The sequence below is a fragment of the Pleurodeles waltl genome, chromosome 12 (genome assembly GCF_031143425.1).
Source record: "Pleurodeles waltl isolate 20211129_DDA chromosome 12, aPleWal1.hap1.20221129, whole genome shotgun sequence".
Classification (NCBI taxonomy): Eukaryota; Metazoa; Chordata; class Amphibia; order Caudata; family Salamandridae; genus Pleurodeles; species Pleurodeles waltl.
Genome location: NC_090451.1, coordinates 535,592,943 through 535,619,953, shown reverse-complemented (window position 1 = coordinate 535,619,953; position 27,011 = coordinate 535,592,943). Strand labels below are relative to the sequence as shown.

Sequence of the window (27,011 nt, the reverse complement as noted above, 5' to 3'; positions counted from 1 at the left end):
GTTGGCCCCAATGCATCTTGATAAATGCAGTCAGATTTGTTTCACATTAACAAAAGTAATCAAAGTCTTTTACCTTAGTAGGTGCAGCAAGTGCTGTGTATCTCTGGACACGTGTTTCTGGGTTTCGCCCGTCATCAGCAGAGAGCAGCATATTTTGTGGGGTTGCTTGAAATGCCACCAAACGTCTTCTCAGGTTTATGTACCACTCTGGTGAGCAGGTGCCTCACCAAGGCTCGTCAGCCCGTTAGCTCAAGGGAGCCGTCATTCGACAAAGTGCAAAAAAAAAGGGAGCACACTGCCTCACACTCCAGCAAAAAGTTGGCCCCAATGCATCTTGATAAATGCAGTCAGATTTGTTTCACATTAACAAAAGTAATCAAAGTCTTTTACCTTAGTAGGTGCAGCAAGTGCTGTGTATCTCTGGACACGTGTTTCTGGGTTTCGCCCGTCATCAGCAGAGAGCAGCATATTTTGTGGGGTTGCTTGAAATGCCACCAAACGTCTTCTCAGGTTTATGTACCACTCTGGTGAGCAGGTGCCTCACCAAGGCTCGTCAGCCCGTTAGCTCAAGGGAGCCGTCATTCGACACACTGCAAAAAAAAAAGGGAGCACACTGCCTCACACTCCAGCAAAAAGTTGGCCCCAATGCATCTTGATAAATGCAGTCAGATTTGTTTCACATTAACAAAAGTAATCAAAGTCTTTTACCTTAGTAGGTGCAGCAAGTGCTGTGTATCTCTGGACACGTGTTTCTGGGTTTCGCCCGTCATCAGCAGAGAGCAGCATATTTTGTGGGGTTGCTTGAAATGCCACCAAACGTCTTCTCAGGTTTATGTACCACTCTGGTGAGCAGGTGAGTCCATATTTCATCATGGTTTAATATATAGCGTTGTACGACACAATGACCAGGAAAAATTCCAGCTAGTAATACTGCATCCATATTGTACTCAAGCACTACATTTGGCACATAGGGCCTGATTAGAACTTTGGCGGAGGGGGTTAATCTGTCCCAAATGTGACGGTGATCCCGCCCACCGCATTACGAGTCCCATAGGATATAATGGAATCGTAATATGGTGGGCGGGATATCTGTCACATTTGGGACGGATTAACCCCCTTCGCCAAAGTTGTAATCAGGCCCATAGTCTGGTGGGAGGGGGACACTTTGGATGAGAGAAAACAGAAGAATATCTACTTCAACGGTTTTATTGGCCTGGGGTATTTTCGGGCATTCTCAAATTTTGTGCACAATGACCGAAATGTCACGTTATCAACCCAGGAGCAGTAAAAAAAAGCTCCCCTTTTCCCCTTGCCTGTTATAAACATACCCTTTTCTAGGGTCAGTATGGATTTAGTCGGCCCCTTAACCCCTTCCTCTAGGGGCTATATGTATGTTCTTGTCTTGTTGGATTATGCAACATAGTATCCTGAGGCTATCCCTCTTACTAGCATGACCACTAAAAGCGTGGCATATGCTATGGTAGTGTTCTTTTCGCGGGTAGGTTTTCCAAGAGAATTACTCACTGATCAGGGTACACCATTTATGTCCTGATTAATGGCTCAGATATGTCAGATACTAGGAGTAAAACAAATTCGCACCTCCGTCTATCACCCACAGACAGATGGTTTGGTGTAGAGATATAATCGCACCCTTAAGACATTATTAAAAAAGACAATCTCTAACTCTGGCAAAGATTGGGACAAGAAGTTACCCCTAGTACTGCATTCAATATAGAACCATTTACAAGCCTCGATAGGACATAGTCCATTCGAATTGGTATTTGGACATTAACCCAGAACCTTGTTAGATATGGCTGCAGAAAGATGGGGAGAAAAAGAGATAGACGATAAGGACATTCTTGAATATACACAGCAACTAAAAGATCAGATCCAATCAGTCTGGGAGGATGTACGAGTCAATCAATATCAATAAATAACTTTATTTCGGCTAAAAGCCATAAACGTATCCAATAAAACAACAAACCATAATCGTACAATAAAATAATTAAGAATAGAAAAAGAGGATGCCACATAGTACATTAAAAAGCCCTGACAGTTTCTTCTAAAATAGATTATTAAAACACACAGTTATGAGAACAATACGGAACGGACATCAAATTTTAGAAAACTAAAAACCATTCTATCTTAATTTTGCTTAATAATCTACTTCTGTCTTGAGTACTTTTGGTTTTGCCAATCATTCAGCAAGATTTTCTCTAGTTCTTACAGCCCATGCACTTTGAAGATATTTTGCGACTGCGAAAACTACCTTATCACTTGTATCGCTTATCAAAATTTGTAAGGATGTATTGTATTTTCTTATCCCCATTGATCTACATAGGGGAATGATCCACTTCTTCCTAGAAACCAAGTATCTAGGGCAAAAGGACATAAAGGGGGTCATTCTGACCTCGGCGGTAAAAGGCGCCTACCGCCGGTCAGAAATCCTCCATAATCCCGCCGCGGTCGCGGAAACCCGCCACGGTCATTCTGACCCGCAGAAGGCAAACCTCCGAAAATCCGACCGCCACAACAGACCGCCAGACCAGCGGTCGGCGGAAAGGTGGAGGTGACAAAACCTCCACTGTCACGCCAACAGAAATACGCCCATGCCATTACGACCCACGAATCCACGCGGCGGTCATTCAAACGCGGTATTCCATTGGCGGGACACACCGCCGCGGTCAGAATACACACAAACGAACAAAACTCAGCCACATTGGACGATTTGAATCCCACACACCTGATACACATACACACACCACTCCCACACACACAATACGATATAAAACACCCACCCACATCACCCACAAACCCCTACGCTAAAAAATTCGTAAAGAAGGCAAGAGCGAGACACCAGCATCCAAAAAATAACAGCCACAGCCACTCAACACCATCACCCACACACTATCCACACACAAAACAACACACACCACCACACTCAACTCACTTAAATACACATACTCCACCCCACACATCATACACACCACCCCATGGCACCCCAAAGACAACCCCGCTTCACAGACGAAGAACTCAGGGTCATGGTGGAGGAAATCGTTCGGGTAGAGCCCCAGCTGTTCGGCACACAGATACAATACACCAGCATTGCCCGGAGGACGGAGCTATGGCAGAGGATTGTCGACAGGGTGAACGCAGTGGGACAGCACCCCAGAAATCGGGAAGACATCAGGAAGCGATGGAACGACCTACGGGGGAAGGTGCGTTCCATGGTATCCAGGCACAACATCGCCGTGCAGAAGACTGGCGGAGGACCCCCACCTCAACCCCCACAATTCACATCATGGGAGGAGGAAGTCTTGAACATCCTGCATCCTGACGGCCTCGCAGGAGTCGGCGGAGGAATGGATACTGGTAAGTTGAAGCTTCAATACTGCTTCCCCCCCACCTGCATGCCAAATCAGACCCCAACCCTCACCCCCATCCTCGAACCGCACCCTCACCCCCACCCCCATCCTCACCCCCACCCTCACCCCCACCACCATCCTCACCCCCACCACCATCCTCACCCCCACCACCATCCTCACCCCCACCCCCAGCACACCTATTCCCCGCCAATGTCTCGCCATCACAACCCACACATCCCAAAACCTAGGCCTGCATGCGTCCACTAAGCATGGACACCCATCACCAAAGCATGCCCAATGCATATACACATCCCCCCCACAAGCCACCCTCACCAAAGCCCCCACACACGAATGCCAGCACTTGGGGACACGAGAACCCACAGATACACCCATATGCCACACATTGAAACTATAACCATACCTCTATACCCCTGCAGGACCCGACCGTCAACACACCGCGGCGGAGGGGCCAGAATTATCCACACCCCCCACCCAAGAGGCCGTCAGCGATGACAGCAGCTCTGTCGACCTGGACACCGATGACCAGCCCGGACCATCGGGGACCTCTGGACAGTCGGTTCCCCTCACACAGGCCCAGGCCACTACAGACCCAAACCCCTCTGGGAACACCAGCACAGCTCCCACCCAGCGGGCCCATGCCTCTGTCTCCAGGGCGCGTCAATCTGCGGTGTGTCTACCACTACAGGGCACCCAGGATAACCCACCACCCCAACAACAACAGGGACCTGGGGGCAGTGGTAGTGGGCACACCGGCCAGGGGGCAGAGGCCCAGGGAAACAGGGGAACTCGGAGGGCAGCTGTGCGACAGGGGGGGGAGGAGAGGCCCAGGGAACCCACTCTCCACGAGGTCCTCACCACCATCATGGGAGCATACAACCGCTCCCAGGAGACGATGGCGACGGTACTGGCCCGGTTCCAGGAGATCCAGGTACTGCAGGAGGAACACTATCGGGGGTACAGGGAGGACATCAGAGCCATCAACACCACCCTGGTTACCATGGTAGGGCTGCTGCAGGACCTCGTCAACAACAGGGCGGACACTCAACAACACCCAAGGGCCCCTGCCACTAGCCTGGACCAAGAACAGCCAACCACCTCCGCCGGCGCTAGTGGACAGGAGGCCCCCGCACAGCAGCAGCCCACCAGACCCCCACCTCCTGCAGGAGAAGAACCACCCCGCAAGAGGGCCCTGAGATCTCGCAAGAAGACAGAGTAGGATGTCAAGACCCCCGCCAGCAATGGATACCACCTGATGTCATCCCACTGTTCCACATTGTCACCCTGTCCATCCTTGAACTGCCCATGCTCCATCTCTCCACAGGCCTCTGGACAATGCACCTGTGTGACTGTTACTCTGGACTCTGCCATGGACATTCCTTCACCATAGCCCCCACCCACTTGAAACCACCCATCCCATTTTGAGCACTTAAATAAACACCTATTTTGCACCAAAATATCTGGAGTCTGGCTGTGATTTCAATAGATTGTAATTGACATGACAGTGCAAATATGTCCTTGTACATGGTGAAGTCAACAAACAGCTGCCACAAAGCTGTAGTCCATGGGGAAACGAAGCACAGGACTCGTAGTGGGGACCCCAGATCTGAAATAGGGAGGGAAAAGCCAAAACTCAGTCATCATACACTGGGGCAAATAGACAGGCAGCAGAGATGCTGGAGAGTAGTTAACATTTACTAAATTATCTTTGAAATGTTACCTGTGTCCTATTGGAAGTACTGTTCAATGATTCTGTCCCTGTTGTCTGTTTCAGCCCCGTCGTCTTCCTCCTCGTCACTCTCCTCAGGTTCCACCGCTGCCACAACACCACCGTCTCGACCATCCTCCTGCAGGAAAGGCACCTGGCGGCGCAAAGCCAGGTTGTGAAGCATGCAGCAGGCCACGATGATGTGACACACCTTCTTAGGTGAGTACATTAGGGATCCACCTGTCATATGCAGGCACCTAAACCTGGCCTTTAGGAGGCCAAAGGTGCGTTCGATCACCCTCCTAGTACGCCCATGGGCCTCATTGTACCGTTCCTCTGCCCTGGTCCGGGGATTCCTTACTGGGGTCAGTAGCCACGACAGGTTGGGGTACCCAGAGTCCCCCACTAGCCATACACGGTGTCTCTGTAGCTGTTCCATCACGTAAGGGATGCTGCTATTCCTGAGGATGTAGGCGTCATGCACTGACCCAGGGAATTTGGCATTTACATGCGAGATGTACTGGTCAGCCAAACACACCACCTGGATGTTCATTGAATGGTAATTTTTTCTGTTCCTGTACACCTGCTCCCTGTCTCTTGGGGGAACCAAAGCCACATGGGTCCCATCAATGGCACCAATTACGTTGGGAATATGTCCAAGGGCGTAGAAATCACCCTTCACTGTAGCCAATTCGCCCACCTCAGGGAAAATGATGTAGCTCCTCACGGATTTCATCAGGGCAGACAACACTCTGGATAACACCTTCGAAAACATGGGCTGAGACATCCCAGAAGCAATTCCCACGGTTGTCTGAAATGACCCACTTGCCAAGAAATGGAGTACTGACATGACCTGCACCAGAGGGGGAATCCCTGTGGGTTGGCGGATGGGGGACATCAGGTCGGGCTCCAGCTGGGCACACAGTTCATGGATAGTGGCACGGTTAAGACGGTAGGTCAGGATAATGTGGCGTTCTTCCATTGTCGACAGGTCCACCAGCGGTCGGTACACGGGAGGATTCATCCGTCTCCTCGCCCAACCCAGCGGACGGTGCCTAGGAAGGACAACATGGAGCACACAGTCAAGCAACCCACAGGTACGTACTCACAGCTAGCACAGTAAACGATTCTCTATGCAGTGAATGGCGTGTCTGAGTGGCTAAGCAAGGCCTAGGCCTGTGTGACGCAGTTGAAATTGAGCCATGTGGGCCCTGGAAATGGCGGCTGCCTGACCTGTGAAGTGTGACAATGGGATGTGAGGTCAATGCGCTGGCGTGGCACACCGCGGCGGGCGGCGGGCCAAGACCGCGGCGCCAAGCCGCATTGGTTAACATTGAAGCCTATGGGTTTCAGGAGCCAATGGCGAAGGGCGCCGGCGGTGGCGGGACGCACCGCCGCGGTACGCACCGCCGCGGACGTGACCGCCATTTTCTATCTACTTATCCACTTGCGACTTGAACTTTCACAGGAGAGGACCTATACTGCAAGTGTTGCTGTGACCTTCGGTCTGGAAGGGACAATGGCTGCTGCACCTGGGGAAAGGGCCCCTGCCTTCACTGGAGAGGAGTTGGAGAAACTTGTGGATGGGGTCCTCCCCCAGTATGCGCTACTCTACGGTCCTCCAGACCAACAAGTGAGTTTAATTCAATATGGATTTGGGGCCACTGGCTGGCTTGGGGGCCTGGCGGGGGGCCTGGCGGGGATGGGGGGCATGTTGGGCCTGGCGGGGGGCCTGGCGGGGATGGGGGGCATGTTGGGCATGGCGGGGGGCCTGGCGGGGATGGGGGGCATGTTGGGCCTGGCGGGGGGCCTGGCGGGGATGGGGGGCATGTTGGGCATGGCGGGGGGCCTGGCGGGGATGGGGGGCATGTTGGGCCTGGCGGGGGGCCTGGCGGGGATAGGGGGCATGTTGGGCCTGGCGGGGGGCCTGGCGGGGATGGGGGGCATGTTGGGCATGGCGGGGGTGCTGGCGGGGATGGGGGGCATGTTGGGCCTGGCGGGGGGCCTGGCGGGGATGGGGGGCATGTTGGGCCTGGCGGGGGTCCTGGCGAGGGGCCTGGCGGGGATGGGGGGTATGTTGGGCCTGGCGGGGGGCCTGGCGGGGATGGGGGGCATGTTGGGCCTGGCGGGGGGCCTGGCGGGGGGCCTGGCGGGGATGGGGGGCATGTTGGGCATGGCGGGGGGCCTGGCGGGGATGGGGGGCATGTTGGGCCTGGCGGGGGGCCTGGCGGGGGGCCTGGCGGGGATGGGGGGCATGTTGGGCCTGGCGGGGGTCCTGGCGGGGGGCCTGGCGGGGATGGGGGGCATGTTGGGCATGGCGGGGGGCCTGGCGGGGATGGGGGGCATGTTGGGCCTGGCGGGGGGCCTGGCGGGGATGGGGGGCATGTTGGGCCTGGCGGGGGGCATGGCGGGGATGGGGGGCATGTTGGGCCTGGCGGGGGGCATGGCGGGGATGGGGGGCATGTTGGGCCTGGCGGGGGGCCTGGCGGGGATGGGGGGCATGTTGGGCCTGGCGGGGGTCATGGCGGGGGGCCTGGCGGGGATGGGGGGCGTTGGGCCACTGGAAAGGAAAATGCTGACAAACTTGAACGTGGTATTTCTCCCTCCCTGTACGTGTCACATAGGTCCGCGCCCATGAGAAGATCGGGATTTGGCGTGCCATCGCCAAGGAAGTCCGGACCCTGGGGGTCCACCATCGACGGGGCACCCACTGCCGCAAGAGGTGGGAGGACATCCGCCGCGGGACCAAGAAGACCGCCGAGTCTCTGCTGGGGATGGCCTCCCAACGTAGGCGGGGTGCCTGCCGTCAACTGAGCCCCCTGATGTTCCGGATCCTGGCGGTGGCCTACCCTGAATTGGATGGGCGCGTGAGGGCAGCACAGCAGACACAAGGGGGTGAGTACAAGCATTATCTACTCTGTTGTCGCGCAGTGGAGGTGTCTGGTTGGGGGAGGAGGGCTGGGGGTCCCCCTAGGCCAGGGCGATATCTGTAGGCTGGGCACCCCCGTAAGCCCCTGTGTCCCCAGCCACCACCCTCAGTAGTTTGTCAGTACAGCCATCCCTGGGCCGTGTCATCCATGGGTGCAGTTGTCAACTCTAGGCGTGTAGGGCATGTTCCACGGAATGCGTAGCGGACCCCAAGTGCGCAACTTAGTGCAGGGGGCATCTGTGTCTGTCATGTCCGCTAACTGTACCGGAGATCCATGTACTCAATATCCCTTTATTTCTCTCTCCCCCCCCCCCCTTTTTGTTTGTCTTTCTGTGCTTGTGTGCATCAGCATCATCAGGCGGAGGAGAAGTGGCATCGGGGCAGGAGGGAGCTGCATCTCACATGGCCCAGGAGGGCCATGCCACAGAGTCAGACTGGACCAGTGAGACGGAGGGCGAGGGGAGCTCCACGACGGGGACGACTGGACCCTGCAGCGACACGGACACGTCCTCGGAAGGGGGCTCCCTTGCGGGGGTGGCACCATCCGTGCCCCCCGCCATTAAAGGTACAGCCGCCACCCAGCGCACCATCTCCGCCCTCCCAGCAGCCCCTCCGCGTTCGCCCCGTGCCCGCTCTGCCAGGAAGCCGGGCATCTCCTTCGCCCCAGGCACCTCAGGCCCTGCCCCTGTTACCCCCGCTGCCCTCAGTGAGGAGGTCATTGACCTCCTCCGAACGCTCATTGTTGGGCAGACTACCCTTTTGAATGCCATCCAGGGGGTGGAGAGGGAGGTTCATCGCAGCAATGCGTACCTGGAGGGCATTCATTCGGGTCAGGCTGCCCATCAGCGATCGTTCCAGGCTCTGGCCTCAGCACTGACGGCAGCCATTGTCCCTGTCTCCTGCCTGCCTCTACTAACTCCCTCCTCCCAGTCTCCTGTTCCTCTGCCTGTCCCACCCACACCATCAGACCAGCCTGCACACACCTCAACACCCAAGAGAAGCTCATCCAAACATAAGCACCACAGATCACGCAGACATTCACACACGCAACATTCCGATGCAGACATGCCAACAGTCACTACCACCTCTGTGACCCCCTCCTCCTCGTCTCCCTCCTCCCTCCCTGTGACGTCTACACTCACACCTCCATTCACCTCACCATCAACCAGTGTTTCCATCACCAGCACACCCTCCACTCCAGTCCGCACACGTGCAGTCACCACCCCCACTGCCATTTACACGTCCCCTGTGTCCTCTCCCACTGTGTCTGTCACCCCCTCTTCCACACCACACAAACGCAGCCACCCACCCACCCAACAGCCATCCACCTCACGACAGCCTATCCCTCCTGCACCTGCACCCAAAGACAGCAAACGTGACTCACCTACAACCACATCCTCTCCCTCCACTCCCATTCCCACTGTACCTACCACTCTCCATTGTCCCAAGAAGCTCTTCCTCGCCACTACTAACTTCTTTCGTGACCCTGAGCCCCCCCCTCCTTCTCGTCGGGGTAAGAAGAGCACCTCAGCCACCACCAGCCCTGCAGCCCCCTTGACAAGGGTGCAGGGGTATTGGAGCCCGCCAGCCCGCATGTCTGGATCTTCGCCCAGCAGCAAGGGGACAGCCAGCCCACCCCCTGGGAAGAGGAGCAGAAGGCGGAAGGGGCGCCGCAGGAGCCCGCCTTCTACATCCCCCCCGGACACCACCCAGAGACAGTCACCAGCCACAGCTCCAAAGGGAGGAAAGGGCCACAGGCCGACGACTAAGGAGGGCAAGGGCAGCAAGTCGGAGAGGTCAGGCAGCAGGCCTGCTGCCCAGGAGGAGCCCACAACCCCCATAGCCGCTGCCCCGGGAGGAACCGGCACAGCTGCCCCGGGAGAGCCCACCACCCCCATAGCCGCTGCCCAGGGAGGACCCAGCCCAGCTGGCCAGGAGGGCCCCACCACCCACAGCCCAGGTGGGCAGTGAAGGAGCACCATCCCCGCTGCCCAGGAGGGCACCACCAGGCAATTAGCAGTTGGCCATAGACCGTCCGCCGTCTCAAGAACCGCTGAACTGGGCCCTTCAAGGCAAGGAGCGCTGAACTGGGCCCCGCCGTCTCAAGAACCGCTGAACTGGGCCCTTCAAGGCAAGGAGCGCTGAACTGGGCCCCGCCGTCTCAAGAACCGCTGAACTGGGCCCTTCAAGGCAAGGACCGCTGAACTGGGCCCCGCCGTCTCAAGAACCGCTGAACTGGGCCCCGCCGTCTCAAGAACCGCTTAACTGGGCCCTTCAAGGCAAGGAGCGCTGAACTGGGCCCCGCCGTCTCAAGAACCGCTGAACTGGGCCCTTCAAGGCAAGGAGCGCTGAACTGGGCCCCGCCGTCTCAAGAACCGCTGAACTGGGCCCCGCCGTCTCAAGAACCGCTGAACTGGGCCCTTCAGGGCAAGGACCGCTGAACTGGGCCCCGCCGTCTCAGGAACCGCTGAACTGGGCCCTTCAAGGCAAGAACCGCTGGCCCTTTGGCAGACGTGGCAGGGCAGGATCTATCTCGGGCAGGGCTGCAGGATGTCCTCTGGCCAACTTGCCTCCTCCAGTGGCAGTGGGGTCTGTTATGGACTGTATGGACTGTGGCTTTGCTCTCCCCAGGATGGCCCAGTGGGCAGGCCACCCACTGTATGGACTGTGGCTTGGCTCTCCCCAGGATGGCCCAGTGGGCAGGCCACCCACTGTATGGACTGTTTGGACTGTGGCTTTGCTCTCCCCAGGATGGCCCAGTGGGCAGGCCACCCACTGTATGGACTGTTTGGACTGTGGCTTTGCTCTCCCCAGGATGGCCCAGTGGGCAGGCCACCCACTGTATGGACTGTATGGACTGTGGCTTTGCTCTCCCCAGGATGGCCCAGTGGGCAGGCCACCCACTGTATGGACTGTTTGGACTGTGGCTTTGCTCTCCCCAGGATGGCCCAGTGGGCAGGCCACCCACTGTATGGACTGTATGGACTGTGGCTTTGCTCTCCCCAGGATGGCCCAGTGGGCAGGCCACCCACTGTATGGACTGTATGGACTGTGGCTTTGCTCTCCCCAGGATGGCCCAGTGGGCAGGCCACCCACTGTATGGACTGTATGGACTGTGGCTTTGCTCTCCCCAGGATGGCCCAGTGGGCAGGCCACCCACTGTATGGACTGTTTGGACTGTGGCTTTGCTCTCCCCAGGATGGCCCAGTGGGCAGGCCACCCACTGTATGGACTGTTTGGACTGTGGCTTTGCTCTCCCCAGGATGGCCCAGTGGTCATGGAGTCCCCTCGTGGATCTGGCGTCGTGTACTCAAGTGGCTGAGGTGCCCCCCCTTCCCTTCCCCCTGAGGTGCCTGTCCTATTTTCTTTATGATGCCCCTGCAGTGTTCTCTCCGTGGAGTTCTTGTCGTGGGACTGGGCCTTGCCCCTTTGCACAGGACGCCTGTGATCCACGGACAGTGGTTGGACTACATTTAGTAGCTGTATATATTTTGTACATAGTTTATTTATTTATTGGGATTACTGGTGTACATATTTCAATATATCTGCCCGTTTATGATCTCTTCTTTTGGTCTTTGCATTATTTCGGAGGGGGGTGGTTTGTGGGTTGTGACAGTGATCTGTGGGAATGCATTGATGTGTGTGTTGTAGTGGGTGTGGGTGGGTGGGTGTGTGCCGGTAATCTTTTCCCTCCCCTGTGTCGTAGGTGCAGTACTCACCGATGTCTTCCGCGCCGCCGGGCGTGCTCCTGGTATATGAGCAGGAATAGGAGTGCGGGGATGACCTGCAACTCTGGTTCCATACTGCCGGAATCTCGCGTGGAGTGCGTAGAGGTGAGCGTTTTCCCGTTCGTAGTCTGTTTCCGCCGTGTTCTTATCGGCGGTGCTCCCGCCCCGGAAAAGGAGGCAGATTGGTGGGTCGTAATAGGGTGGGCGGTACATTGTCTGCCGCCTGGCTGTTGGCGGGAACCGCCGCGCTGTTTGTTTGTACCGCTGTGGCGGGCGGAGTGTTAAGTTGGCGGGCTGTGTTGGCGGTTCCCGCCAGGGTCAGAATTGCATATTTTAGACCGCCGGCCTGTTGGCGGCTTGGCCGCCGCTTTATCACCGACCGCCAGGGTCAGAATGAGGGCCAAAGTGTGCAAGTGTCTCTGGTTGCTCATGACAAAAATGGCAAAAACTCAAGTTGTTATCCTCCTTACTCCACCTTGCAGTGAATGTCTTGAGTGGCAAAATCCCTAGCCTAAATTTAATAAAAAGGCTTTTGATATAGGGAGGATTTATGTTGTCCATATAGGCCTCAAACTTGGGACTGCACTTATGATCTAAGAACTGTAATGTCCTACTACCTTGGGCCTTTTTGGTCCAAGTCTGCACCAAAATAGTCTCTCAGTAGCACTGCCTTATGCGTGCTTTTACTTCCTTGGTTAGTTTGCAAGGATCTCTCCACACCTCCTCCATTTTAATGAATTGACTCTTGTATCTAATGTATTTAAACCAAGGAATTTTTAATGCGCCACCATCCACTAGAAGCTCAACTGCTGCTGCTTGATAGGTGGACAGATGTTCGGATGTCCAAAGACGGACCCAATACATAAGAGGTCTTAGGGCAATTTCAATATGAATCTCGTTTAGAGCTAGATTAAATCTGAGGAGTGTGAGTGGAGTACTCATTGGCAACCGCAAAAAGTTACGCATAAAGCGATTTTCTACTGTTGTCAAACTTCTGGAATTACAATAGCCCCATAGCGTGGCACCATAAATTGAAGCAGCCACTGCCGTTGCCTTGTACACTGTAATGGCAGGTGAAATTTCCCCTTCCGAGATGCTGGCAATTTTCTTCCCTATCACTGCTGACCTCTGCCGGAGGGCAGACAAACTCTTCCCAATCTATGCCGACCACTGTTGGTCATCCGTTAGTCCGATCCCCAAGTAATCAAATTGGCTAACTCTCTCTACCAATTGTCCAGCTATGGTCATTTTCCCCCTGAATGACTTATGCGGATTAAAGTCCATAAACTTGGTCTTAGTTGGATTTATTTCAAGGCCCCTCTTGGCACAAAAATTCGAAAAAGCATCAAGTTCGTTTTGGAGGCCCATTGGGGTTCTTGAAATCAATAGAGTATCATCCGCAAACATTAAAATGGGGACAGAGACTCCTGCTAGTTTCGGGGCATCATGGTTGCAATTCATCAGCTGGTCCACCGTTGATAAAGAGGTTAAACAGTGTGGGAGCCAAAACACACCCCTGTCTAACCCCCCTATCAACGGGTATGGCTTCTGTCAGATCTCCACCTTGAGACCAGCGTACCTGAGCATAAGTACCCTCATGGAGATACTTTATCAATCTCAGCAATTCTTTGTCAAGTTGGTAAGACCCCAAGACATTCCACAATAGGTCCTGTGGGACAATATCAAAGACGGCTTTCAGATCAATAAAGGCCACATACAAGTGGCTCTTGTTGAGTATCAGGTATTTCCAGCAAAGGAGGTTAAACCTGAACACCTGGTCTGCTGTAATCACTCCTTTCCTGAATCCTGTCTTAAAATTGGAGAGGATCTGAAAGTCCTCTATCCATGTCTGCAGTCTGACCAGGACCTGCTTACAGAATACATTTTGGCTCACATCAATTAAACTTATTGGTCTATAGATAGTTGGTAATTCCCTTGACCCCTTTTTAAAAACAGGGACTATGATTGCTCCTTGCCATGTGGGGGGAAGCCCACCACCCCTCAGAATCTCATTACTAAGGGCATTTAGATATAAAGACCAAGTTCTGGTTCGAGACAAATACAAGTCACCTGGGATACCATCTAACCCAGGAGCCTTTCCTTTACGTAATGTTTAAAGAGCAAAAGTTGTTTCTTTTAGGGTGAAAAGGTCCAAATCAAAATTAGATGAAATAGCTGCCCCAATAGTTTGTGTATAAGAAGTAGAAGACCCCTCTGATGTTGGTGGAGGAACAATGATGCAGCTAGTCTGAGCCACTCTGTTCAAATTCCCAAAGTGTGACACCCAAATTTCTGGCTGGATTGCTGGATAGCTCTCCACGTTTTGGGAATGTCCTTTTTCTGCCACTAATTTCCAGAACAGTTTTGTATCCTTCTCATGGAGAGCATCTACCAAAGCGTTCCAGTGTTTGGTTTTCCACTCTTTTTTGGCATTTTTTAGTGTTGTTTTATATGCAGTCCTGGTTGCTCTTATCTCTCGGCGACTCCCTGCCTTCAATGCTCCCAATAGCTGTATTTTTGCCTGTCGGCAGGAGCTAGAGAACCATCTCAGTGATCTGTCCCTAGTTTCTATCCACCTCCTTACTACCTGAAAATATGGTCTTAATCGGTTGACCAAACTACCATGCAAATTAATCAGGTCAACCAGTACAAAGTCAGTGTACTTCAGGGGGAGGAGCGTCGATATAACCACTTTATATATTGATATCTGAAAATTTACATCTTCTGCCACCATTTCCCATCTCACGTTTTTATAATCGTTTGTTGCGATAAAAGCATTACCCTTAACCCATTTAGTCAGTGTATTACAATTAAATGTGGAAATTAAGAGAGCTTGGTGGTCACTATCGTCTCGTGGAGAGACAGCCATATCAATGAGAGAGTTCCAAAGTATATCATCCACTAAAATATAATCTAGATGGCTCGAGTATGGTCCTTTTCTATATGTAGGCAACGCCGGAGTGTCCGACTTCGTGTTTCCATTTACTATTCTTCGCCCCATAGTTTTTTTTAGGTTCTCAAATAAATCTAATGCTCCCCCTGTTTTCTTTGTTGTGACCTGGACCGGGCCTGATCTGTCCCAGGGGTCTGCAAACTGGATTCCTTCTTGCTGGTAATCATCCTTACAACTCAGTTGTATATTGCAGCCTCCTGCAACGATTAAGCCTTGCCCCCCTGGCAAATGGTTAAAAAAATCTGTGAGCGAATTTAGCAGAGCAATCTGAGTGTTTTGTGGGCCAGGTCTAATGTATATATTTACAAATACTATACGAGTAGGCCCCCTTGGACTGCTAAATTCAACCTCCACAGCTAATATATCCCTAGTGGGGGTGAATAGCTCCTTTGCCTTGGGGAACAGATCGTGCTTTAGCCAAGTTATCAGGCCCCCTGATGCCCTCCCAGATGGCGATGTGAGCGCAGCCTTCTGGAAGGTCCAGTAACCTGCTCTATAAATCATAGAAGGGGCCCATGTCTCCTCTAATAGAATAATATGATGTTGGTCTATGAAACTGCACCATTCTGGATTAGTTGTTTTTGATAGCACACCTGCCACATTCCAGGATAAGAGTTTAATTAGGGGATCGTTGCCATCCCCAGTATTTTGCAATCTCTTGCTGGTCTTATTTATAGAGGATGCTGGTCCACAGTCCCTCCCGTCTACTTGGCCATTGCAATGTGTTCCTACCTCTGCTCCCACAATGCCCAGTGACAGATTGCTTAGGGCACGGGGTTCCAGAAACCTTTTGATGAGTACATCATCCCTCACTGCCTTCGCTATGGGGGCTTTACGTCAATCCACAATTGAAATTGAGCTACTCCTAAAGGCTTTGCGTCCAACTTCTCATGTATCATGTGACTGAATGATGTAAGATACTCTCTTAGGCTCACTATCTCTGCTCTTATTTGTACTAGCTGTACCTCAACAGGGCGTTCCCCCTGAATGACTAAGGGGGTCATTCTGACCCTGGCGGTAAAATCCGCCAGGGCCAACGACCGCGGGAGCACCGCCAACAGGCTGGCGGTGCTCCCTCGGGCATTCTGACCGCGGCGGTACAGCCGCGGTCAGAAACGGAAAACCGGCGGTGTACCGCCGGTTTTCCGCTGCCCTGGGGAATCCTCCATGGCGGCGCAGCTTGTTGCGCCGCCATGGGGATTCCGACCCCCATACCGCCATCCTGTTCCTGGCAGTTTTGGCCGCCAGGAACAGGATGGCGGTATGGGGTGTCGTGGGGCCCCTGGGGGCCCCTGCAGTGCCCATGCCAATGGCATGGGCACTGCAGGGGCCCCCGTAACAGGGCCCCACCATGATTTTCAGTGTCTGCCATGCAGACACTGAAAATCGCGACGGGTGCAACTGCACCCGTCGCACCCCTTCCACTCCGCCGGCTCCATTCGGAGCCGGCATCCTCATGGAAGGGTGTTTCCCGCTGGGCTGGCGGGCGGCCTTCTGGCGGTCGCCCGCCAGCCCAGCGGGAAACCCAGAATACCTGCGGCGGTCTTTTGACCGCGCAGCAGTATTCTGGCGGTCCCAGCCAGGCCGGCGGCTTCCGCCGCCGGCCAGGGTCAGAATGACCCCCTAAGTGTGTTAATGCCTCCTCAGCTTCCCTTGGTACGTTCTTCTCTATACTAGCGGTTGCCAGGGAGACAACGGGTAAGAAACGATTAGAAGAATTTATGGGAGGTAACGCGCTGGCCTGGTGGTTAGACACGCTCAGATTAGCGCTCTCTACAAAGTTAGCAGGGGTTTCTGATATAATAGACTCCAACTGAGTTCCCCATGGTGATTCTGGCAGCAGCTCTCTATTCTCAGGGCTAAAGAAAGACTTTGGCCCATATTTATACTTTTCGACGCACAACTGCGCCAACGCAGTTGTGCGTCAAAAAATGGAACGCCGGCTAACACCATTCCAACGCGCCATGCGGGCGCCGTATTTATTCAATGATGTTAGCCGGCGTTAGCCGGCGTTAGCCGGCGCTGTGGAGTGGTGTGCGTAAAAAAAAATGACTTACACCAGGCAGCGCCGGCGTAGGGGAAAATGGAGTTTGGGCGTGAAAAAATGGGGCAAGTCAGGCTGAGGCAAATTTTTCGCCTCAACCCGATTTGCGTCATTTTTTTTCACTCCCAACACCCATTGAAATGATTCCTGTCTTAGCAAAGACAGGAGTCATGCCCCCTTGCCCAATGGCCATGCCCAGGGGACTTATGTCCCCTGGGCATGGTCATTGGGCATAGTGGCATGTAGGGGGTCACAAATCAGGCCCCCCTATGCCACCCAAAAAAAAATATATATACCTACCTGAACTTACCTTAAGTTTCCTGGGATGGGTCCCTCCATCCTTGGGCGTCCTCCTGGGGTGGGCAAGGGTGGCAGGGGGTGTCCCTGGGGGCATGGGAGGGCACCTCTGGGCTCCTTCCGAGCCCACAGGTCCCTTAACGCCTGCCCTGAGCAGGCGTTAAAAAATTACGCTAACGAGGGTAGACGTCATTTTTTTTGACCCGCCCACTCCCGGGCGTCATTTTTGCCCGGGAGTATAAATACGACGCACATGCCTCGGAGTCATTTTTTTGTAGGGAACGCCTCCCTTGCATATCATTAACGCAAGGAAGGTGTCCACGCTAAAAAATGACGCAAACTCCATGAACTTTGACGCTCAACGCGTCTAACGCCAAAGTATAAATATGGAGTTAGTTTTGCGTCGGATTTGCGTTAAAAAAAAACGACGCAAATCCGGAGCAAACAGAGTATAAATATGCCCCTTTATGTCTTTAGTTGCAACGTCAATCCCTCTCTTGGAGGACTTGCAAGATTTATTGGCTAGCAGGCTCTCTACTTCCTCTAATAGGTCGGCAATTTGAGTCAGTGTGCAGTTTTCAGCAGCATGTCGGGGTAGTTTCTTCGCCCCTCCCTGCCCAATAGGGTTACCACTAGCTTTCCTTTTCCCCATCCTAATTAAATTAATAAGATTTCTCAAGGGTAAATATAACAGGGAAAAGAGAACCCAGAGAATCGGCCATGCCCTGTCTCTTCCTATCAATAACGGGCAAAGGATGGGCGATGTTCAATTTAAAGGGGCTTGGTCCCACCCCTAGCCGCCACAAGCAAGATCCTGCGCTTCCTGCAAAGCGGGAGCGCAGTGTTCAGTTTAAAGGGGCTTGGTCCCACCCCCAGCCGCCACCAGCAAGATCCTGCCATTCCCCTAGCCGACAGTCACATTGTCTCGCTTTTCTGGAGGCTCCTTGATCAAGATCTCACTTGTGCACGCTTGGCTCTTCTGTTGCTCCCCACTAGAGCTCTGCTAGAACACTGCAATATTACACTCACCTGCAATAAACTTAAACTCCTCAGACCTCACTGCTATGTATTCAATTTCTGATCGCTGGACCCCAATACGTAAAATAAAGAGGTATGGCCCAGCCCAGCCTCTTCCGGGCGCTGACGGGCACAGGATTGGCCCGACCTTGGCCCGGGCTTTGCCCGGGCGCATCCCGCGAAGCGGGCGCGCAAAGCAGGTGTAAAGGGGCTCTAGTCCCACCCCCAGCAGCCACACAAGTCCAACGCGTCCCGCGAAGCGGGCACGCAAAGCAGGTTTAAAGGGGCTCTAGTCCTGCCCCCAGCAGCCACACAAGTCCAGCGCGTCCCGCGAAGCGGGCGCGCAAAGCAGGTTTAAAGGGGCTCTAGTCCCACCCCCAGCAGCCACACAAGTCCTGCGCGCCCCGCGAAGCGGGCGCGCAAAGCAGGTTTAAAGGGGCTCTGGTCCCGCCCCCTGCAGCTGAGTCCAACGCATCCCGCGAAACAGGCACGCAAAGCAGGTTTAAAGGGGCTCTAGTCCTGCCCCCAGCAGCCACACAAGTCCAGCGCGTCCCGCGAAGCGGGCACGCAAAGCAGGTTTAAAGGGGCTCTAGTCCCGCCTCCCAGCAGCCACACAAGTTCAGCGCGTCCCGCGAAGCGGGCGCTCAAAGCAGGTTTAAAGGGGCTCTGGTCCCGCCCCCTGCAGCCGAGTCCAATGCGTCCCACGAAGCGGGCGTGCAAATAAGGTTTAAAGGGGCTCTAGTCCTGCTCCCAGCAGCCACACAAGTCCAGCGCGTCTGCGAAGCGGGCGTGCAAAGCAGGTTTAAAGGGGCTCTGGTCCTGCCCCCTGCAGCTGAGTCCAACGCGTCCCGCGAAGCGGGCGCACAAAGCAGGTTTAAAGGGGGTCTAGCCCCGCCCCCAGCAGCCACACAAGTCGTGCACGTCCCGTGAAGCGGGCGCGCAAAGCAGGTTTAAAGGGGCTCTGGTCCCGCCCCCTGCAGCAGAGTCCAACGCGTCCCACGAAGCGGGCACGCAAAGCAGGTTTAAAGGGGCTCTAGTCCCGCCCCCAGCAGCCACACAAGTCCAGCGCGTCCCACGAAGCGGGCGTGCAAAGCAGGTTTAAAGGGGTTCTCGTCCCGTCCCCTGCAGCTGAGTCCAACGCATCCCGCGAAGCTGGCACGCAAAGCAGGTTTAATGGGGCTCTAGTCCCGCCCCCAGCAGCCACACAAGTCCAGCGCGTCTCGGACTGCGGCATGCGCACCCAACATAGCCCATCTAAAAAAAAAAAAAAAAATACTGCAGATTATTTGTCAAGATACCCATTGAAACAGGCCTCAATCAGCCCTTTCCAATAGGGAGCGTATGTAACAGAGTTACTCTGGCTTTGGACACCATCACGAGGGTAGGACCCAGCATACCCTGGGGGCACTATCGAAGGTGAGAGGAAGTGGATCATGCGCACGAACACGGATATCCGGGTTTCAAAAGTGCAGCGAGAGACTCACGACGGAGGAGACAGAGAGAACGCCAGAGAGACAGAAGCAGAAAACAAGGCACCATCAGGAGGAGGGATGAGAAGGAGAGCGACGGAGAAGAAAGACGCGGAGAGAAGAGGCACGCTCTGAGGAGAAATCAAAAGGGAAGCGGCCTTCGAGACAGGAGAAAGAGAACCTGCGAGAGGAAACAAAGTAACCCGCCACAACCCTGGCGGGACGTGGCTCATGCAGGTACATGCCTGCATACAAAATCCTGCTAATTATTTGTGGAAGTGGGGAGGAAGGAAAGACGGGGAGAAGGAGAGAAAGAAGGAATCTTGATTTTAAACTATAAAGGGAGTTTCTCCTACAACGCTGGGTACTGTGGTTACCAGGCTGCATGTATTTCACCGGCACAGGTTTGTGGCACCTTAGAAAAGTAGTAAAGGAGTATCACAACAAGAATTGCACGCTATCCGTCACAATATCTAAGAGAAGTCACATATTTGCAGGGGTCTTTCCTTTTCTACTTACTTCTTCTACTTCCTCTGGTCTTCTTTTCCCCCTCCCCCTCTATAAAGAGACAGCACAGAATAAAGAAAACAAAGCTTACTTACCTTTTTTCCCATCTGTTCCCTGTTCTTGGATACATCCTGCGGTGGGACCGTCTACCAACGAGACCCTGGGAAGATACAAAAAAAGTTAAAAGAGAGAAGAAATTATGAAAAAAACGTTCACAGAAACAGCCCACAAGAACTGAAAGAACAGAAAATACAGAAAGAAACAGAGACACATAAAAGAGGAACAGTTAAACAGAAAACCCGGAAAGAATGATTTATATGGACAAATAAAATCAAAATAAAATCAATTACAATACCCTATTACCATAAACAGTTGTCAGAACTATTCTTCTGCATACGCTCTGCCACGACGTCTACTGACCAACCCACGACAGGGCCTCATCTGATAAGGTTGCAAATTATGTGGCGGGCCGCATTAGGAAACCTTTAGAGAAAGAATATCGTAATTGTCATAGGGCTGAGTGTCCCCGTCCCTCTTTACCTGATAAAGTAGCCATAACTCCTGAGCTGGATTCCAGAATGTCTACATTCTTACAGAAATCCATAAAAGATCCAAAAAAGGGAATAGATAGGGCGTGGCGTGCTTGTCAAGATAAGCTCTTAGATATTTTTGGGCCCTTTAACTAAAATTCTTGACATGGCTGAGGACGCAAAATCCTCTTGTGTGCTTGTCTCTCCTGATATTCTCTCAGGTTGGGCTCAATGCAGTATCATTTTCCTGGGCAATGCAAATTGTGCACTCACTACTGAGCGGCGCCATTTTCTTCTGATCAAAGTCAAACTGAAATTAGGAGATTTGGCTGACTCGGAAGTGGGTGCCGTAGCTCAAGGTGGATTATTTGGCAAACCCTTCATTAAAGAACTGGGGATATTTGTGAACACTTTCACTTCATTAGATAAGGCGCAATCATCTATGAAGAGGGTTTTTCCAACCCATTTTTTCCACAGGGCCAGTCGAGGCAGGGGGTGCTCGACTGGCTGGGCACAAGGAACTATCTCAAGATTTGCCAACTTTTACCCCACAAGAGGCAGACACTTCAGGTATCGAGGTGGCAGAGGAGCTTCAACATCCAATTCCGGTGAGTGTTATCCCTTCTTCCCTTCTAAAAGTAGGGGGCAACTTGGCGAATTCTATCAAGGCATGGGAATCATTAACAAAGGATGCATGGGTCTTACAGTCAAGGGTTTTCACATAGAGTTTGTCGGCACTCCCAAACAAGTTTTTTGTCCAAATCCTCTGTTTTTTCCCTCTCAAAATACCATTCTGGTGGACGTGGAGGTTGCAGCACTGTTGGACAAAGGAGCTATTTGTCCAGCGATGCCGCATCCTTGAGGGTTCATCAGCAATCTGTTTTTAGTAGAGAAAGCCGATGGAGGTCGAAGACCAGTCATCAATCTAAAAGAATTCAATGAATGACTGGTTTATCGCCATTTCAAAATGGAAGGAATCCATCTTCTTCAAGACGTCTTGCGCCCTATGGATTGGTTAGCTCGTTTAGATCTAAAGGATGCTTATTTGACCATTCCCATCTTTCCGCCGCGCTAGCGTTTTCTCAATTCATCTGGAGAAATCAGACTTTTGAGTTCTCAACCCTTCCATTCGGTCTCTCCTCAGCACCATGGTGCTTCACAAAGGTTCTCAGGTATGTTGTGGAACATCTCAGAACACAGGGTATTTGATTAATCGTCTGTCTCAGTGACATCTTAATCCTGGCTCAGTGTCCCAGGAAACTCTCTGACCAACTTCAGACAACTATCAACTTACTGCAAGACCTAGGTCTTGTCATAAAGGAGTCCAAATCTCTTTTAATTCCTTCCGTCACGAACTGCGACGTACTTTGACCAAGCAAAAGGTTTCACTCCGACAGATTGCTCGCTTAGTAGGGCTCCTCTCTTCATCTATACAAGCAATCTTTCCCGGCCCTCTCCATTATCGGGCTCTTCAGCGTTTAAAGGCTTATCACCTTCGCAGAGGTCTCACCTATTCTCAGAAAGTCCTTCTCTCAGAAGAATCAATTGAAGAAATACATTGGTGGCTATTACATATGGAAGCCTGGAATAGAAGAGCAATCTTCGGCTCTGCTTCAGATCTCATAATGGAGTCAGACGCCAGCAGATCAGGCTGGGGCGCTCGAAGCAGAGATTTTTTTCCTGGCGGAACTTGATCTCTGGAGGAACACAATTTACATATAAACTGTTTGGAACTTTTAGCTGGTTCATTTGCAGTCAAGTGCTGGACCAAAGACTCGATCCACTTGTGTGTTCTCCTGAAGATGGACAATATTTCAGCAGTCTGTTATATCAACCAACTAGGGAGCACTCGTTCCAAGGCTCTTTCAAATCTGGCGACCAGTTTTTGGCAATTCTGCCTGGATCATCAAATTTCAGCCACTGCTCAATACCTTCCAGGCAGTCAAAATCAGATTGCGGATTTTTACTCCAGACATTTCAGGGACTTCATCTGGAGGTGTTTTCTCATTTTTAGGATTTATGGGGTCCTGTTTACAATAGATCTCTTTGCATCCAGACTGAATGACCAGCTTCCCAGATTTTTCAGCTGGAAACCGGATCCTTTGGCAACCGCCACAGATGCTTTTCTTCAAGACTAGAGTCGGGAGAAAGATTATGCCTTTCCCTCCCTTTGCGATGCTAACTCGAACGTCTGCTCATGTTCACCGCTAGCAAAGTGAATTGGTTTTGGTGGCACCAATTTGGAAGTCGCAAGTTTGGTTTCCAGAAGACCCAGAACTTTCTTGGGATTCTCCAATCCGACTCCCCCTTTTTCCCTCGCCGCTTCTCAATCCGGACAATATGCCTCATCAGATAGTTCTGGAAGGTTCTCTATCATTGATGCCGTGGCGAATTTCTGGGGACAATGGTCGGTCCCAGGACTTTCACAACAAGCTGAGGATCTACTCTCAAAGGCGTGGGCTCCCAGTACGTCGAAGCGTTACAGATCAGCTTGGGGTCGATGGGCCCGTTGGTGTTTGCGAAGGGGTTGCAATCCCGTGGAAGCTGATGTAGTTCATGTTCTTTTTTTGCCTGTCTGGCTTCTAAAGGAATGGCATATTGATCCATTAATACATTTAGGCCAGCTATTTCAGCTGGTCATTGTATGGTTGATAGTGTTCCTTTAGGGGAACATAAACTAGTATGTCGTCTCCTTCGAGGTGTTAGACTTTCTTTACCGCCTGAGCCCCGTTATTCTTCCCTTTGGGATGTCAGTCAAGTACTGAATCTGTTCTTATCTTAGCAACGTAATCAATATCTTTCCAGGAAGGAACTTTCTGCCAAGCTAGCCATGCTTCTCTGTCTTATATCCTGTAGAAGGGTTTCTGATGTCCGTGCCTTGGATGTTTCTGATAGAACATTCTCTCCTTCTGGAATATCCTTCACGGTAAGTAGACGAACAAAAACTAATACCAGAATAATTTCTTATCCGGCTTTCCTAGATGTTTCAAAGTTGTGTGTGGTTCGTTGCCTCAAAACTTATGAGGAGATGACCTCAGATATTCATCCTCCTGAAGAGCGTCAACTTCTTTTCGGTCTGCGTAAACCGCATGTAGGAAGTTGGCTCTGTATTTACTATTTCAAAGTAAGAAACAGTGTGCACAGAGTCCAAGGGTTCCCCTTAGAGGTAAGATAGTGGCAAAAAGAGATCATTCTAATGCTCTATTTTGTGGTAGTGTGGTCGAGCAGTAGGCTTATCAGAGGATAATGTTAAGCATTTGTTGTACACACACAGGCAATAACTGAGGAACACACACTCAAAGACTTACTCCAGGCCAATAGGTTTTTATATCTAAATATATATATTTTTGTTTATTTTAAGAACCACAGGTTCAAGATTTACAAGTAATAGTGCAAATTAAAGGTATTTCACTTAGGTGCTCTAGGAACTCTAGGTACTCTGTTGAATAATCACAATATCATGTACAATCTTTGTTAAAATGGCAGTAAGCTATTTTAAAAGTGGACACAGTGCAAAAATCAACAGTTCCTGTGGGAGGTAAGTAAAGGTTAAGTTTGCAGGTAAGTAAAACACTTAGAAATCTCAAAGTTGGGTCCAAGGTAGCCCACCGTTGGGGGTTCAAGGCAACCCCAAAGTTACCACACCGGCAGCTCAGGGCCGGTCAGGTGCAGAGGTCAAAGAGGTGCCCAAAACACATAGGCTTCAATGAAGAACAGGGGTGCCCCGCTTCCAGTCTGCCAGCAGGTAAGCACCCGCGTCCTCGGGGGGGGCAGACCAGGGGGGTTTTGTAGGGCACCGGGGGGACACAAGAAGGCACAGAAAGTACACCCTCAGCAGCACGGGGGCGGCCGCGTGCAGAGTGCAAACAGGCGTCGGTTTTTAGATAGGAAGTAATGGAGGGACCCAGGGGTCACTTCAATGATGCAGGCAGGCACAGGGGGGGCTCCTCGGGGTAGCCACCACCTGGGCTAGGCAGAGGGTCACCTTGGGGTCACTCCTGCACTGGAGTTCGGTTCCTTCAGGTCCTGGGGGCTGTGGGTGCAGTGTTGGTTCCAGGCGTCGGGTCCCTTGTTACAGGCAGTTGCGGTCAGGGGGAGCCTCTGAGTTTCCTCTGTAGGCGTCGCTGTGGGGGCTCAGGGGGGTCGTCTCTGGCTACTTAAGGGCTCGCAGTCACTGGGGAGTCCTCCCTGTAGTGTTGGTTTTCCACAGGTCAAGTCGGGGGCGTCGGGTGCGGAGTGGAAAGTCTCACGCTTCTGGCGGGAAACGTGAAGTCTTTTAAGTTGTTTCTTTGTTGCAAGAAAGTTGCAGGTTGTTGAACAGGGGCGCTGTTCACGGGAGTTTCTTGGTCCTTGGTTGCAGGGCAGTTCTCTGAGGCTTCAGAGGTCGCTGGTCCCTGTTGGATGCGTCACTGTTGCAGTTTTCTTCGAAGTTGGGAGACAGGCCGGTAGGGCTGGGGCCAAAGCAGTTGTCGTCTCAGTCTTCACTGCAGGGCTTCAGGTCAGCAGTCCTTCTTCTTGTTAAGGTTGCAGGAATCTAGTTTACTAGGTTCTGGGGAGCCCCTAAATACTGAATTTAGGGGTGTGTTTAGGTCTGGGAAGGCAGTAGCCAATGGCTACTGTCCTGGAGGGTGGCTACACCCTCTTTGTGCCTCCTCCCTCTGGGGACGTGGGCACATCCTTAATTCTATTGGGGGAATCCTCCACTCACAAGATGGAGGATTTCTAAAAGTAAGGGTCACCTCAGCTCAGGACACCTTAGGGGCTGTCCTGACTGGTGGGTGGTTCCTCCTTGTTTTTCTAATTATCTCCTCCAGCCTTGCCGCCAAAAGTGAGGGCTGTGGCCGGAGGGGCGGGCATCTCCACTAGCTGGGATGCCCTGTGGCGCTATAACAAAAGGGGTGAGCCTTTGAGGCTCACAGCCAGGTGTTACAGTTCCTGCAGGGGGAGGTGAGAAGCACCTCCACCCAGTACAGGCTTTGTTCCTGGCCACAGAGTGACAAAGGCACTCTCCCCATGTGGCCAGCAGCATGTCTGGTGTGTGGCAGGCTGGCAGAAACTAGTCAGTCTAAGTCGGGTATGGTTTCAGGGGGCATCTCTAAGATGCCCTCTGGGTGTATTTTACAATAAATTGCACACTGGCATCAGTGTGCATTTATTGTGCTGAGAAGTTTGATACCAACCTTCCCAGTTTTCAGTGTAGCCATTATGGAACTGTGGAGTTCATGTTTGACAAACTCCCAGACCATATACTCTTATGGCTACCCTGCACTTACAATGTCTAAGGTTTTGCTTAGACACTGTAGGGGCATAGTGCTCATGCACATATGCCCTCACCTGTGGTATAGTGTACCCTGCCTTAGGGCTGTAAGGCCTGCTAGTGGGGTGACTTACCTATGCCACAGGCAGTGTGAGGTTGGCATGGCACTCTGAGGGGAGTGCCATGTCGACTTAGTCATTTTCTCCCCACCAGCACACACAAGCTGTGAGGCAGTGTGCATGTGCTGAGTGAGGGGTCCCTAGGGTGGCATAAGACATGCTGCAGCCCTTAGAGACCTTCCCTGGCATCAGGGCCCTTGGTGCCAGAGGTACCAGTTACAAGGGACTTACCTGAGTGCCAGGGTTGTGCGAATTGTGGAGACAAAGGTACAGTTTAGGGAAAGAACACTGGTGCTGGGGCCTGGTTAGCAGGGTCCCCAGCACACTTTCAAATCATAACTTAGCATCAGCAAAGGCAAAACGTCAGGGGGTAACCATGCCAAGGAGGCATTTCCTTACACCGCATAAAGCAGTTTCCTCACCCAAACTGGTTCTCGGATTCCACCTTCAAGAGATTCTATTTCAAGCCAGTTTTTGACATTGCTCAGTTGGTGGTGAACAAGCTTTGAACTAGCATAATCTTCGCCTCTGGTCCTGACATAGAATAATAAATGCCCTAGCTATTGTAAAAGAAAGTTTCAATTCTATTAAGGACTCGGAGGCGAGGATTATCCCTCCTGGTCATATTAGAATAATTTTCAGGGTAAACCTTTTTAAATTTAAATGAGCCCTGCCTGAATGTAGTAAGTACTTCATAATTATCCATTCAGATTTATTGTAATAAACTTATAGAATGTAATTAATTGTTTAGATTCATTCTCATGTCTCTTCCTTTCGGTCTTTTTTCTTCAATGCTCCGAATACCTTCTTCTAAAACTTCCTTTTCTTCATAGGAACTGATACACCAAAACAGGATTCTGAACAGGATGACAACCTGGCTCGTGTGACGAAAGAGGAAGCCTGAAGATAATTAATGGACTATATTTGGACTGAGTGTTCCTGATTGGTTTTGTTTTATATTTTGATTGGTTAGTTCTGGTACTCCAATTTTCAAGTGTGCATGGGAATAGTAGTTTTATGCATTGTTCGGCTGCTGTTTAATAAAGTGGAGAAAGAAGGCATAATCCTCA

The 27,011-nt window shown here is 52.2% G+C and overlaps 1 long non-coding RNA gene across 1 annotated transcript; it reads left to right on the top strand.

Annotated features, from left to right (window-relative positions):
- The first annotated feature begins 717 nt into the window (after window positions 1–717).
- On the top strand, window positions 718–27,011 carry LOC138267492 (uncharacterized). Its single transcript, XR_011199813.1, has 2 exons — window positions 718–853; window positions 26,775–27,011. It is a non-coding gene; the product is annotated as an uncharacterized lncRNA (long non-coding RNA).